The sequence below is a fragment of the Anser brachyrhynchus genome (assembly GCF_964034855.1).
Source record: "Anser brachyrhynchus genome assembly, chromosome: 11".
NCBI lineage: Eukaryota > Metazoa > Chordata > Aves > Anseriformes > Anatidae > Anser > Anser brachyrhynchus.
The window spans coordinates 6,333,796-6,347,311 of NC_137706.1; the positions used below are offsets into that span (position 1 = coordinate 6,333,796).

At 37.5% G+C, this 13,516-nt stretch overlaps 2 protein-coding genes across 9 annotated transcripts in view; one reads left to right on the forward strand and one right to left on the reverse strand.

Annotated features, from left to right (window-relative positions):
• OTUD7A (OTU deubiquitinase 7A) overlaps nucleotides 1-13,516 on the reverse strand; it is a 149,752-nt gene that overhangs the window by 129,992 nt on the left and 6,244 nt on the right. For 6 of the 8 annotated variants that reach the window (XM_080608065.1, XM_080608064.1, XM_080608062.1 and 3 more), the window contains exons 3-4: nucleotides 11,895-11,996; nucleotides 9,103-9,228 (exon numbers count right to left, since the gene is read on the reverse strand). The gene's annotated coding sequence lies outside the window, so the exon portion shown is untranslated. Of the gene's footprint in view, nucleotides 1-9,102; nucleotides 9,229-11,894; nucleotides 11,999-13,516 lie in introns of those variants that run through there. The other 2 variants (XM_080608061.1, XM_080608063.1) reach the window with 2 other exon arrangements.
• Nucleotides 9,274-13,516, forward strand: part of GCNT3 (glucosaminyl (N-acetyl) transferase 3, mucin type) — a 42,955-nt gene continuing 38,712 nt past the window's right edge. Inside the window, exon 1 of the mRNA XM_080608133.1 lies at nucleotides 9,274-11,722. The gene's annotated coding sequence lies outside the window, so the exon portion shown is untranslated. The remainder of the gene's footprint in view (nucleotides 11,723-13,516) is intronic.

The following is a 13,516-nucleotide window of genomic DNA, read 5'->3' on the forward strand; positions in this document are numbered from 1 at the left end:
TCTGGTTTCTTCTTTTCTCCTACATCCTTCCCTAGAATGCTGAAGTCTGTGGAAACTGAAGGGGAATAGGCACTTTCTTCATTTTAAGCTGCATTAAGCAGAATTAAAACAGAAATTCAGATCTACTACTCGAATACTTGACACTGGTTTTTGAGCTTCCTGCTCAAACACAATGATTACACTTAATGTGGCCATGATTAAGGATGCTCAAGAAAGCATAAAGATAACCATACCGGTGTGTTTTCTCATTAATGTGTTTAAATCAAGTTATTTAAGGGTCAGACCCATTTATCTTGTCATGTGTTTTAGTAGACTGGAACTCAACCTGAACAGAGAAAAAACATTTTCATAAACATTTGCATCTGCCTCAGGCTGGTTTGGGGTACTTGAACATAGACATATGATCTCCAGCATGCAGACAGGCCTCCCATATAGCTAGTCTTTAAAAAAATAAAAAAAAAATCCTAGAAATTCTGGTAATTCTTTCAGGACTAACAGTGCTAAATCAATTATTATGCGGAGTTACAGTTTTGAGAGATGGTGGGACCTAAAATTTACTCTCATGCTTGTTGATATTTTATTGCCATTTGGGGACTTACACCTACAAACATGCAAGTCTAGAGTTGTAACATGAACCCAGCTCTCTTCTCATTGATCCAAATAAATGTGAGAAGGGAAAACTGTGAAACACACATTTGACTCTGAAAGTGGCAGCAATAAAGGACAAGAAAACCAGATTTATTATTCGGCATTTCTTGAAGCAAACCCACACCTATATTAAATCTTAGTTTGCTCCATTCCTCCATTCAGTAACATAATTTTACTGTTAGGGTTGGTTCAATTCCTGAGAACTAAACAGAAACTGCATCCTGCTACCCAATTCTTGCTGAATTTTAGGAGTATTTGCACTCCTAACTTCTTTGTTCCTTTCCCTTGAAATCCCTGTGAAAGTGAATGCACAATTTGTGTTACTTCACCAAATCATTTAGGTAGCTGGGACCCTACAGAAAATAGCTTGTCATGCTATTTCAGGAGCATGAATACCACTAGCCAGCTAATGTTTTTTAATGTTATTTTAAAAAGCTAGTATGGAGTAATAATAATTTTAAAAGTTATACAGGATGTAGGAGCATTCTAATTCATCCAAATAAGTTTAAATAGGTCTACAAAGATGTTTATGATACATACTACTTGTCTTAGGAGCTGAACTTCACTAAAAATGGAGATTATACTAAGAGAGAGGCATTGTCCTGGTACCAGGGATTGTTTTAAAAGTCTAACAGCTAGAAATTTTCCAAATAGCAACAGAATTTTCATCTGCTTAAGCACTCAGGCCAGTAACATTTCAAATTCTAAATTCACACAAAGAGGGAACAAATATATAACCATAGATAATATTCCATCAGCTGGTGAAATAATCATAATTCAAGAACTCTGAAAATAATTATGCTATTACACTTGTGGGTTACTTTAAGGTTTAAAAAAGTGATTGGTTAGATTCCATTTTAATCTTGCTTGTTTCTCACTCTTGTGCATGTAGGAAAATAAAAGCTATAACCAGTCAATTTAGTAACACACAAAAGAGGATTTCCATGAGACTAATTCTGATGTGAAGGAAGGCCTGTGATTATTACTTACTTCCAAATTTCTCAGCTTATTAACACAAGAACACACCTGCAGGAAAAGCCTTAAATTCCTTGAAATATTTGAACAAAATGAGGGAATAAAAGAAAAACTGTGACAAGTTAATGAACTTAATAATAAAAAAACAAACAAACACAGAAGTATCGATGTGAACCATCTTCCTCCCATAATACAGTGAAATACAAACGTGAAAGGTCATGCATTACATTGGACTGAGGTAAGTACGCCTTCTTCTTTAACAATAAATGTATACTTTAAGGAATCTTCTCTCACTGAAGACACCACCAAAAAAAGTCTTCAAAAACTTAAATTTTAATGCAGATATAGATATATACATATTGCTATTATGACTAGCCTGTTTTTTTGTTTGTTTGTTTTTTATATGTGGAGCAGAAGTTTCCATGCATTACAGTCTGAAAAATTTCTTTGTGGTTACTGAACATCTGTCACTAATGGCAAAGCAGATCCGCTGTTCTTGTTGCAATACAAAGTATCATAATCTTTGAAGCAGCCATTTCCCCTTTTCAAGGGTATTTCCTTTATAAGGTGCAATCGATTCACACACGCTGTTAACCTGAGAAAGTGTCATAACAAAACGTTTCCCTCTCAAGTAAAAAGGACTTGGCTCTTTCCTCAGCCTTACACAGCTGACATCCCTTAGGTGGAAGAAATGCTCAAATCTACAAGTTGCTGACCAAATTTATTTCCAAATCTTCTTTCACGTTGTTTTGTAGATTTTTGAGAATGCCCATGTCCTGCTATCCTCAAAGTGAGCTTTAAAGGCATTTCATTTGCCTAACACCTGGCAGAGATCAAAGGTTTTATAATTCTATAAAACAAGTAGACGTACACTTTGCTGCACGTAAGTAGAACCTGCTTGCAAGATACAAACCCAATATTCTCTACACAGAAGTCCTATTACCATCCTCTTAAACCGCAGGAATTGCAACAAAGCAGCACAATCATTAATTCCAGTATCATCATAGTGCCTAGCATGCAGATGTCTTTCCAACATGCTCCAGATTGTTACCACTAAGAGATTAGCATTTTACCAAACAAATAACCATGCAAAAAGTTTCAAGCTACCTGCAAAAACAAAGTCATCCAGGAAAGTATTAATAATCTGAATTACATATTAGAACTGCAGTAATAAATTGTAAATAGCAAATTATTGTTATGGTTATAAATCGCCTCTTAACATTCAGCTAGCAGTTGGTTTGTGAATCGTTTCTATAATTCCGTCAGCAATGAAAGAAGCAGCACCGTAAAAGAAGAAGCCTAACTACAGAAGCCAAGTTAATGAATGCATGCAAATTGAGATTCCTCCCCACTCCTCTCAAGGGCAACATTTCCTGCTCTCACAATTTTAACATGAATCTTACTATTTTTAGTGCTTTTCTTAAAGTCTCTACTGCTGGAATCATGCCTATGAGTCTTAGTATTAATATTAAAAGATTTCCACCCCCTTGAATCTGAAATTTGCAAGTGGGAAAAAAGCACACCCTACAGGCTGAAAAAAAAAAAAAATCAGGGTGGATCATTTTTGTGTTTGGTTTAAATTAATTAATAACTCATTATTTCTAAGCTGATTCCTTGAGCAGCAGGAGCCAGACAGCGCATTTACTCCTCATAACTGACTGTCCATTAGAATGTCACCTGAGCAGATGGAGACACATCAGCCATTTTACACGGAAGAAATATGCAACATTACTTCACTACTCTTTTTGTCCAGCAAATATTCTTACACTTCCGAATGTTAATCCAGCTTCTCTTAAAAGCCGTACTTCTAAAGAGAATGCTTCACCTTTTGACCTACGAAGGAACATTATTTCATGCACTAACTATTTTTCATGCACAAAATTATTATTTTTTCCCTGAAAAGCTAACTCCTCTGCAACTATGAGCACACTGTGTGAGAAGATATAACTAAGAGCTATGTTACCTGCAAGAGAGGTGTAAATGCATACAAAGCAGGAATATAACATCAGTCTTCCTTAAGGGCAAGATAATGCTTTTACATTCTCCTTAAGATAGCTACTTGTTTGAAAGAGAAAGTTAAATAGATTATTTGCCAATATATTGTTATAGGATTGGACTGTTTTTTTTTAAAGCCACCACTAGATGGTGAAACAACTTCAGCAATTTGTAAATCTACATCACCTCTCTGAGCCCCTTTCTTCCCCTTGAGTCTTCCCCTTCCCTGCCTCCAATCAAGTGCACTCAGAGACATCGGGAGGACAACACAAACCTGGAAAGCAAGCTTATCTCCTGTAATTAGGATTTGTCAAAATAGCATTGTCAAAGCTACCATTCCCTTCAACATCATAATTTGTTTTACACAGGAGGGAACAATGAAATTTCTCTGACTTGCTACAGCTCTGTATGACTGAGAGCTACACGAGGAAGTGACTGGGCACTGCAGATCAGGGTGTCCAAAACACCAGTCGTGGACTTCTGAAACCCAAATTCAGCTCCCTCTTCTGCTAGGCAGACCAACTCAGCAACCCAAATGCAAGTTTCTTAACATCACTGCACCTCATTTCTTGTCTGGAAGCAAAATTATAGTTGTTAGTACTTACAACCTCATATGGATGCTGGAAAGACAAGTACATTTAAAAGTTATGTCATATTCCTGAACTGTGAAGTATTTTAGTGTATTGTATATTGCTCTGAGAGGCAAATAACAGCTTTGGCGTTCACTTTCCCCAGCCTCTAGTACCTTAAAAAGATTCATTTTGCTTAGTTTTAGAAAGAACTATGACGACTTCCATAAGTGTTTTACCTGCTACTGCAAGAGATCAGACTCATAAGATGCTTCTACTGTGTGCCCACCTCTTCTTTTATGGCCTCCTATTTCATCCCCCTGAAGTATTTTGATGAAAGCCTGGTGGGACAGATGTATTACAGTCCTGGTTTTGGCTGGGATAGAGTTAATTTTCTTCCTAGGGGCTGGTGTGGTGCTGTGTTTTGGATTCAGGATAAGAACAATGCTGATAGCACACCAGCTGTTGCTGAGCAGCGCTTGCACAGAGCCAAGGCCTTTCCTGCTCCTGGTGTTGCCCTGCCAGCGAGGGGCCTGGGGGTGCCCCAGCAGCTGGGGGGGACAGACCCAGGACAGCTGACCCAGGCTGCCCAAAGGGATGGCCCATGCCATGCGGTGTCCTGCTCTGCAATACAACGGGGGGAGTTGGCACTGCTCAGGGAGAAGCTGGGCATCAGGCGGTGAGCAATCACGTTGTGCATCACCTGCTTTGTGCATTTTTTTCCTTCTCTTCTATTTCCTTTCTTTCCTATTAAACTGTCTTTATCTCAACCCACAAGTTTTATTTGTTGTTCCCCCTATTCTCTCTCCTGTCCTGCTGGTGGGCAGGGAGTGAACCAATGGCTGTGTGGTGCTTAGCTGCCTGCTGGGTTAAACCACAATAATTACTATGCAGCTACAATTCTTATTCATTAGTTATGCCTATCCTGGTGGTAAAACATGGCTGAATTTTTATTTCTGTTGTTATGTTTTAATATTTATCAAGAGTTCCAGGAACCACTTATTACAAATTAAGTAAACTGATAAATAAAAGAACAAATCTTCCCCAGAGCTAAATGAACAGCTGAGGAAGTTCTGAGCTTATTTTGCTCACAACCAACAGAACCAGAAGCCTGAAGTGTATCTTACTGCGAAACACTTTTTTTTTAATGATCATCAGTAAACAGATCATAACCAAAGTTATGAGTAATGTGGATTTAAGCCTACATGAAAAAGGAAAGTGTTGGATAGGTAACATTGAAAATAAGTTGTGTAGACAAGGTAAATTTTCTATCAGCTAGTAGACGTCAAACAGACTATTTAATTAATCGGGTATTTGAGATAACACACAGAAAGCACACACCTTCATTTCACAGAGGAGAAGCCTCCACCCAGCCATAGCTACCCTCCGCATGAACATTAGAAAAAGATGTTGAGTAACACACTTGAATGAAAAAGACCAGGAACTGCTACAGGAACTATAAGAAAACCCCTAGAGTACATTCAACTGGGAGGAAGAACAATAGGTTAGAAAACAGGTTTCAAAAGAAAGGAGACTGTGCCTAATGCATTGACCTACGACCTGAAAACCAAGACAACTAAGACCCTTACCACTCTGCATGCATTATGGGATCAAATTCCTCCAGGAGATAACAGGGCCTCCCCTAAGCCAAGCTAAAAAATGTCTCGAAGTATCATCAGGGGGCTCACATGGGATGCAAGAGATTCAGGCCTGTGACCTCCACCACAGAAAAGAACATTCTCTGGATATACAAGGTGCATTTACCTGTTAAGCCTTTTACTACTCTGAACACATTTATTCTGCTTCTAAAACTCAGTAAAGCCTAGAACTCTTTGCCAGACTGACAGAGGAATACAGAACTGGCCACCTCAGAAAGGTAACACAGGATTTACCAGGAATTGAACTGCCCAAAAGGGATCACAAGTGTGCCCTTTCCCCTGCACTGCACTAAGCAGAAGTGTCTAATAAAAACGTCAATAGCAGACACAAATACAGCTGCTATGCTATAGAACGAAAGACCAACAGTAATCAAGCAGCTTGAATATTCATGGAGGAAGATGTACCTCAGGGACCTGAGGTTGAATTATATCTGCATTCCAAGCTAACACCAGAATAATATTACCATCAAAAGTCTTGGTTTCAATACAATCTGACCAAAAGAACATTTATGGGAAACAGTGTCAACGAATCTAGTTGTTATTCCATCATAAACAAAATCTGGGGTGACTCCTTCAGAATTGGTTTGAACTAGCCGTTCATCTGGTTAATTTCTAAGCGAATGGGAAGATCCTATTTATCAAAATCTTGCATGGAATCATTCAGTTAGAGCCAATTCCATTTTCGTATACAACATAAATTATTTATACAATGGAGTAATGCAGCTATACAGATACTATATTATTTCACTGTATAAAGCTGAGAAATAGCTGCAGCCTCTTTTCATTCATACTATTCCATTGGAAGTAGAAAAGAATCTCCTTTTCATTTAAGGATGATCAGAAAACAATGCAAATAAATATTAATTGAGGGCACATCTACACTACAAGGCCTTTTTCTAGCATAGCAAGTGATCTATGTCACCACTATTATATAAAGAATGGCCTGTATCACTAAATCAAATAGCTGCTGGCCAACCCCTGTACCGAGAAGCAGTTTATCCTGAAAAGAACTATTATGCCACCTCCTTAAGTCCCATAAGCAGGGCTGATTTAATCACACAGCTGTTATACTGGCAAAATCATGTTTACGCTGGAGGGTTTGAAAAGGGAGACCACCAAGTTATTGTATCATTGCCAAGCAGGCACTTTCCCTAGAACATGATATTCGCATATTTTAAAACAAAAAAAACTTGTTCAGCAATAATTTATGATTCTGCACAGTGACAAAAAAAAAAACCAAACTTTTTCTGCTCACTCATTCCAGACAATGAATCAGAAATCTGTAGAAGAGAAAATACACCTTTTACCTGACCCACATGTTTACAGCCAACAATAGTTTTTAAATTTGAAAAAAAAAAAAAACATAGTCATATCTTTTGTAATTTGCTTCAAATGTTGTATTTGTGTCAAAAATGGTGCTGCCCAAAGCAAATAATCCACCCAGAATCCGCAGCATTTCAGAAGAGTTTTGACACAAAGTTGTTCTTCCTCTCTAGCCAGCAGTGCTGATCTTAGTGATTATTTTAGTTAGGGATAGTTTCTTCTTTTTTCTCTTGAAACTAAGAACTTGGTTTTCGTTTTGTTTTCAGTAGATGTAACTCCTAAACTCAGAAATTGCTCTGCACTAAAAGCAAGCTAGAGTCCTGTGTCTCAGTAGGATAGAGATTTGGAGAGATGGGAGTGTACGTATAGAGAAAAAGTAGTACCTAGGATATCCACAGGCAGTGCCAAAAGGTAACAGACAATACGCTGTACAGTACGTCTATGTTCGAGGCAGTGTCTAAGATAAAATATTTATTGAGAGACAGAACAGGATTTGTTGATTATAGTTGCAAGTTCTCTCTCATAATACTTTTGTGCTCATGCTATTCAACAGCATATTGGAAAACCTTTACAGGTTACAAAGGAATGTAGCAAATAACTAGGTTACATTTATATAAACTAATCAGACACACACAGCTTTTTCACCATGACAGAGTGTAATATTATTGACTATTACATCTGACACTGCTCTGAAGAGGCCTATTACCTTTATGTTAAGTATATTTATATGTACACAAAATAAATTATTTTACTGAAGTTCAGAATTAGCAACTGGCAGAATGCCTCATGCTCATTATTTGAACCATCTACCAGAAACAATAAAATAATTTCAGCTACAGTTGAACTCTTTGCCTACAGCTGAAAAACAGGGCTAGTTAAGGGAAGGTAGCCAGTTCCCTGAGCTATAAATTAACTTCGGTTTAATTAGAAATATGAGTTAGGAGCGGAAATGTATTAGCAGTAGATCCTGCAGGATGTACTTGATCTGCCAGATTCCCTAACTCTGCTAGCAGACAGAACGCATGATGATAAAGCTAAAATAGGAAATGCAACATCTAGTTTAAAGTGGTCTTTGTCGAAGTTAGTCTCAGCCTTCAGCCCATCCACTTGGTGTTGAGGGTTGCAGAGAAATCCACCCACACCACCGATCTTCTGTGGATCCTGATGTTGAAAGGAAAAGCAAATAATGCTGGAATTACTCAGAAATATCTAGAAGTTGCGAACAAGTGTGATATGCTTCAGGAGTATCTTCTTGGAACATCTGAAAACTTTTTTTAAAAGATTTGCACTATTTTAAGATTTTTCACTATTTCTTGCACTAAAAAAAAAAAAGCTAAAGAAAGAGTTGTAAAATAGGAAAAACACACTTTGCAGGTATTTTTTGTAAACACATTTGCAACTTGTTACTCCACCTAAAAGTCTTGTGAGCACATCTGCAGTTTTAAAATCAGTAGCATACAGAACACTGATGATGTTCAGGTAATCCCTAAGCATTTGGACAAGCAATTTACAATGATCCCTGTATGAAGGAAAGAAAGGAAAATGGAATTCTGCTTACGAAAATCTCATGCTCAGACTTACTGAGAAAGCTCCATAGATTTCTGACTCTGTTTAGTGCCTTGGGGGTTTGGCACTTTCAGAGCTAAATTGTTTCAAGCAAAGTACAACTTGTGAGATTACACAGGAAACACAGGAATGCCATCTCCATCTCAGAAACTCCCTGAACTGAAAACTAGGAGAGCATGCCACAGAACCACCACAATACATGCATTATGCTCCTCTAAACACCTGTTAACGTCACAGCCAAGAGACTGGGACAGCTAGACTTGTATCCTCACACACATCCCCATGGGAATTCATTGCTCCTTCTACTGAAAGGTCATCGGGTTTTAAACACTACAGGAGGAAAAATTTTTCTAGTGAAGAAGTCCTACCTTCAGAGGATGTCTCTCTCAAGAACAGAATCTCTAATACACGCCTGTGACATTCCTTCTAGTCATGGAAAGCATTTACTTCTTATCTCCTGGAAAGGGGCTTGTGGTTGAGACATCCTTCAGGACCTGAAGCATATCAAAAAAAAGGGTACTGACAACAGACATTCTCCCTTCCCTCTTGTCCACTAGCTTTTCCAGTGGCTAATACTGTGTCAGCTGCACATGGACACGGATATCAATATTTTAGCAATTCTGTTCTGCAGTGGCATGGCAGAGGGCATCAAGTCATAGCATCAGTCAGTATTTACACATCAGCGCAAGGATCTCACCATTTTAAGTGCAGAACACTGCTGCCCTTTTTGCTACACTATTTTCAAGCAGTCACTAGATCATGAACCATAACCTTCCTGAAATAAAGGAACATTAGTACTCTTACTGAACATGTTCTTTCAGTACGTAATCTACTGTTTGCTAAAACATACCCTTGCAAAGGGTGGTGGTTCTTCGTTGTTTTTGGACTAACCACCAAAAAAAAAAATTCAAACTCAACACCTTGGATGAACTCAGCCTTCATTGCCCAAGAATTGCTGTATGATTAGTCATAAAGAGTCCCAAACATTCACATCTTTTATGTGCTTACATACTGCAAAATGCTTCTTTCAAACCTAAAGGTTTTTTTGTTTGTTTGTTTGTTTTTAATATATTCCTCAGGAATCATTTTGGGGAAAAAAGCAGGGCGTGGGGAGTATGGCTTTAAAGTCTATTTTAGCAGCTCTTTTCTGAAACAACCTGCAAAGTTTCATCTCACTTGTGACAGAGACGTTAATCAGCTAGCTCAGTTAACTCATATGAATCAATTTTTTACTGAAAAATAAATCTTACACTATTTATCTCACTTTTCAGCAAGCTAACTAATAACTAGAGCTGCAGATATTTATTGGAATAAATATTTTTATTTCAAAACCTTAAAGATCTTGGCTCTACGGTAGGACTTTCAGTGACCAGGATGCAGTCCAGAGAGAAAGTGATTAATTGCTAATCATGACAACAGCACAATTGTTTGAAACAGATGAGTGAAATGACCTGGAAATACTATTCATTGCTCACACTAGACATATTAAAATGATCCAAAAACCAGCAGAAACGCCTAAGCACTGAAACTCTCACTCATATACATGAACTATTTCAACAAGCAGAGTCAGGACACCACACGTTTTTTAACTAATTAATGACTGAGCAAGCTGGAACTAAGAGGTTCAGGCTTAAGCTAGTGAATTTATCTCTGTTTAAAGTAAAATGCAAACCAATTTCTCCATTCATCCTCTGCCCTCCACCGCCTGTCTTCAGTTAAAAAGAGTTCTTAGATTCATGTACCTTAGCTCAGATTTATTGGTACTGCTTTGTGTATTGGTCTCTAACACTATCACCACTGAACAGAGAGGAAACAAGTACACCAAATATACAGGAAATTTTTTAAAGGTGTGGGGATAAAAGAGCTTTACAGGAAGCAAATAGATCACCTGAAATAAGGAAAACGTAGCACAACACTCTCCTACAATTGCTTTCCCCCCACTACATATCAATTTTATGGTTCACAGTTCCAGTGTAGCAGGAGGCAGGGGCACTCAAGTTCCTATGAAATGTCTGTGTCTCTTTGCAGAATAGCGGTCTAAGTACAGCACGCTGCAGTAACCTGTGTTGCAAGGGAATAGCCCACAATAGTCCTAGCGTAACAATCACCTTTCCCTTGCAGATTTCTCTTGCAGCTTTACTTATACTGCATTTCCTGAGTGCGAATGTAAGAACTGCTCCGCATCAATTTTACAGACATTCAAGTAAAATTTACTGAACTAACTAAGCCCAAGACACATGACCCTATTCAACAACTGGACAAACTCCCAGTGTAGCTCTAAACATATTCGGATGTGTTTCTGGACAGCCACATAGATATAAAGAAAACGTATTACATTAACAAAAACTTTGGGCACAATCCGTGTATTAACCCTCACTCTGTACATCGATACCATGATGTTTATGACATCGTGCAGTTTTATCACAGAAAAAGTTCAAAGTAATATTTAGCTGCCAACAAAGCAAAGAACAACGTTACCATGATTCTATGATTATTTTTTGTTAAGATACAAACTCTCTCAGTAACACTTCCATCTTTTTCAGGAACTTCTTTATCCTTTATTAAGAAATAGTCTCTTCAATAGGTTAGTTGTCATGATTTCTTCATTGTGAGAAATGTACAAAATTATTTTCCTTCTTTTTGATTCTTTATTCCTATGTCTCTGAATGCCTTTATCTTCTGTCTAAGAGAGTTTTGTTTGTTGTTTTGTTTATATTTCCTACACTGTATGAAGCAATCCTTTTCTAAAAACAATGAGGCATGAGCTAATGTACTTATTATTCCCAGTATCACTGTGTTTTCCTTGTGTTATACCCTTCAGGAAAAAAACAGGTTCTTTTTTTCCCCCCACAGGACCAGTTTCCAGTGTTAGACACCACAGTCAGAAGAAATAGTGTCGGTTTTAAAAGTTGTTTAAAGGATTTACTTTTAAACACTTTTATCAGCATCTTCCCGCTATTTTCCTGTCTCTTCAGCAATCTGCATATGGTGAGTAATGACTTACCCCCCTATTTTGCTGTATTATACACAATGTGATTTAGGATTATACCTTATCATGACAGTTCAGTTTTTGGTTAAAGCTTAAGCTAATAGGAAAAATTCTGCTGATTATATGTTGATTATGACTACCTGCTTAATCTTACTTCAAAGCCATACTCACTGTTATTCCATACAGTCCAGCCATGTTGCCTTGGATGAAAGCCAAAATTCTTCCCCTCCAGTAAGACTTTCACAGAGGTCCAAAAATAATGGAGCATGGAGCCTGTAACAGTAAGGTGATAAACATCTGCAGTGCTCAGTTACAAAACAGAAACCACTAGGCATATTATGAAGATGGCTGCGTTTTGATTTTCACTTAGTTTATGCTGCTTTTTCATGCTCATGACTTACATCCATGTAGTGGTTGAGTCAGTATTGCATATGCATTCATGCTACGTGTCACAAACCTTCAGTGAAGTAAAACTAAAAAAAAAGAATTTTTAACAGTTTCCTCAAACACTGACTTAATTGTTAATTAGTCATCAAAACAACCAAAGATGATGCTACTGCAGATACAGTATTAGTAGCTAATGAAGATACAGGTGGGCTTGTTAGAGAGTAGAGGACTGCACCACGTAATTCAGTCAAGATTAAACAAAAAGAAAACACAAGCTAAGATCTGTAATGACAGGTTTGAATTTCAAAAAGCAAAACCTGCATAAGACTATCCAAATGTCATCATGTTAAAGTCTACTACATAGGAAAGCATATGCATATAATACTTACATATTTACATAAGCTTTACTAGATTTACTTTTATACCATAGGACTTCCTTGTTCACTTTTTCTCTCACTCACAGAAAAAAAGCAAGATGTGCCAGAATCCAGAGAAAAAGAACACCAAACTTTTGCCCTCTGAACACACACACTGGGAAGGTTATCATAAGGTTTTCCAAAAGCTTGTCAGTCATTTTAAAACTTTAAATATTGAAGTATGATTCTATCATTTTGTAGATAAAATATCACAACAGCGCAGTGAGTAGAAAAAAAAAAGGTCTGAACACTCAATAAAATAGCAATCTAATTTCTTATTAGCATTGTTCAAAGGAAGCATTGATTAAATAAAAGAACAGTCCTTTTAGGAAATTTCAATTTCTAGTTGACACAAATAAACAAATTCACTTAGGCCAACACACAAAGAAAGTGGAATGCAGCACTTCACAATAGAATGACTACTGTATTTTAACACATGGAAAACTTAACAGCAAATTACCCATAGAGTACATTTAGGAACAATTTTGCTCAGTCAGTGGGAATATCACTAATTTTGTTTAGTGGCACTTCATTACCTAACTAAAGTTACTGCAACATCAGAACCAGCCTTAAGTATTTTTAGGTGGGTCTGCAAAACCATTTTTCAGGCCTCATGCAGGTAGACATTTGTCACATAATTAATCCATACAACCTTGGAGAGAAACAGCACACTGATCTTTATGTTTTAGGTGGTGTGCTATGTGTCAGTACGGATAATCACATACTTACTTGTCTTTGACAAGTTACCTATGTCATAAATCATCTTACAGCTGTGAAATACACCATTGGACACCAAGATAACAAGAGCCATCAGCCTCTCTTTGCAAATACATAGTCAGCTGAGGGTGGGAAGAGGAATAAGGGGAAGACAAGAACAAGAAAAATTATACATAACCTTTTCCTTATATAAGTCATACCTTTATCACTGATCTCTGCCCTCTCCCTAGCTCCCTCCCAGCCATTAGTAAAAGAGGATCAATTTACAAACAA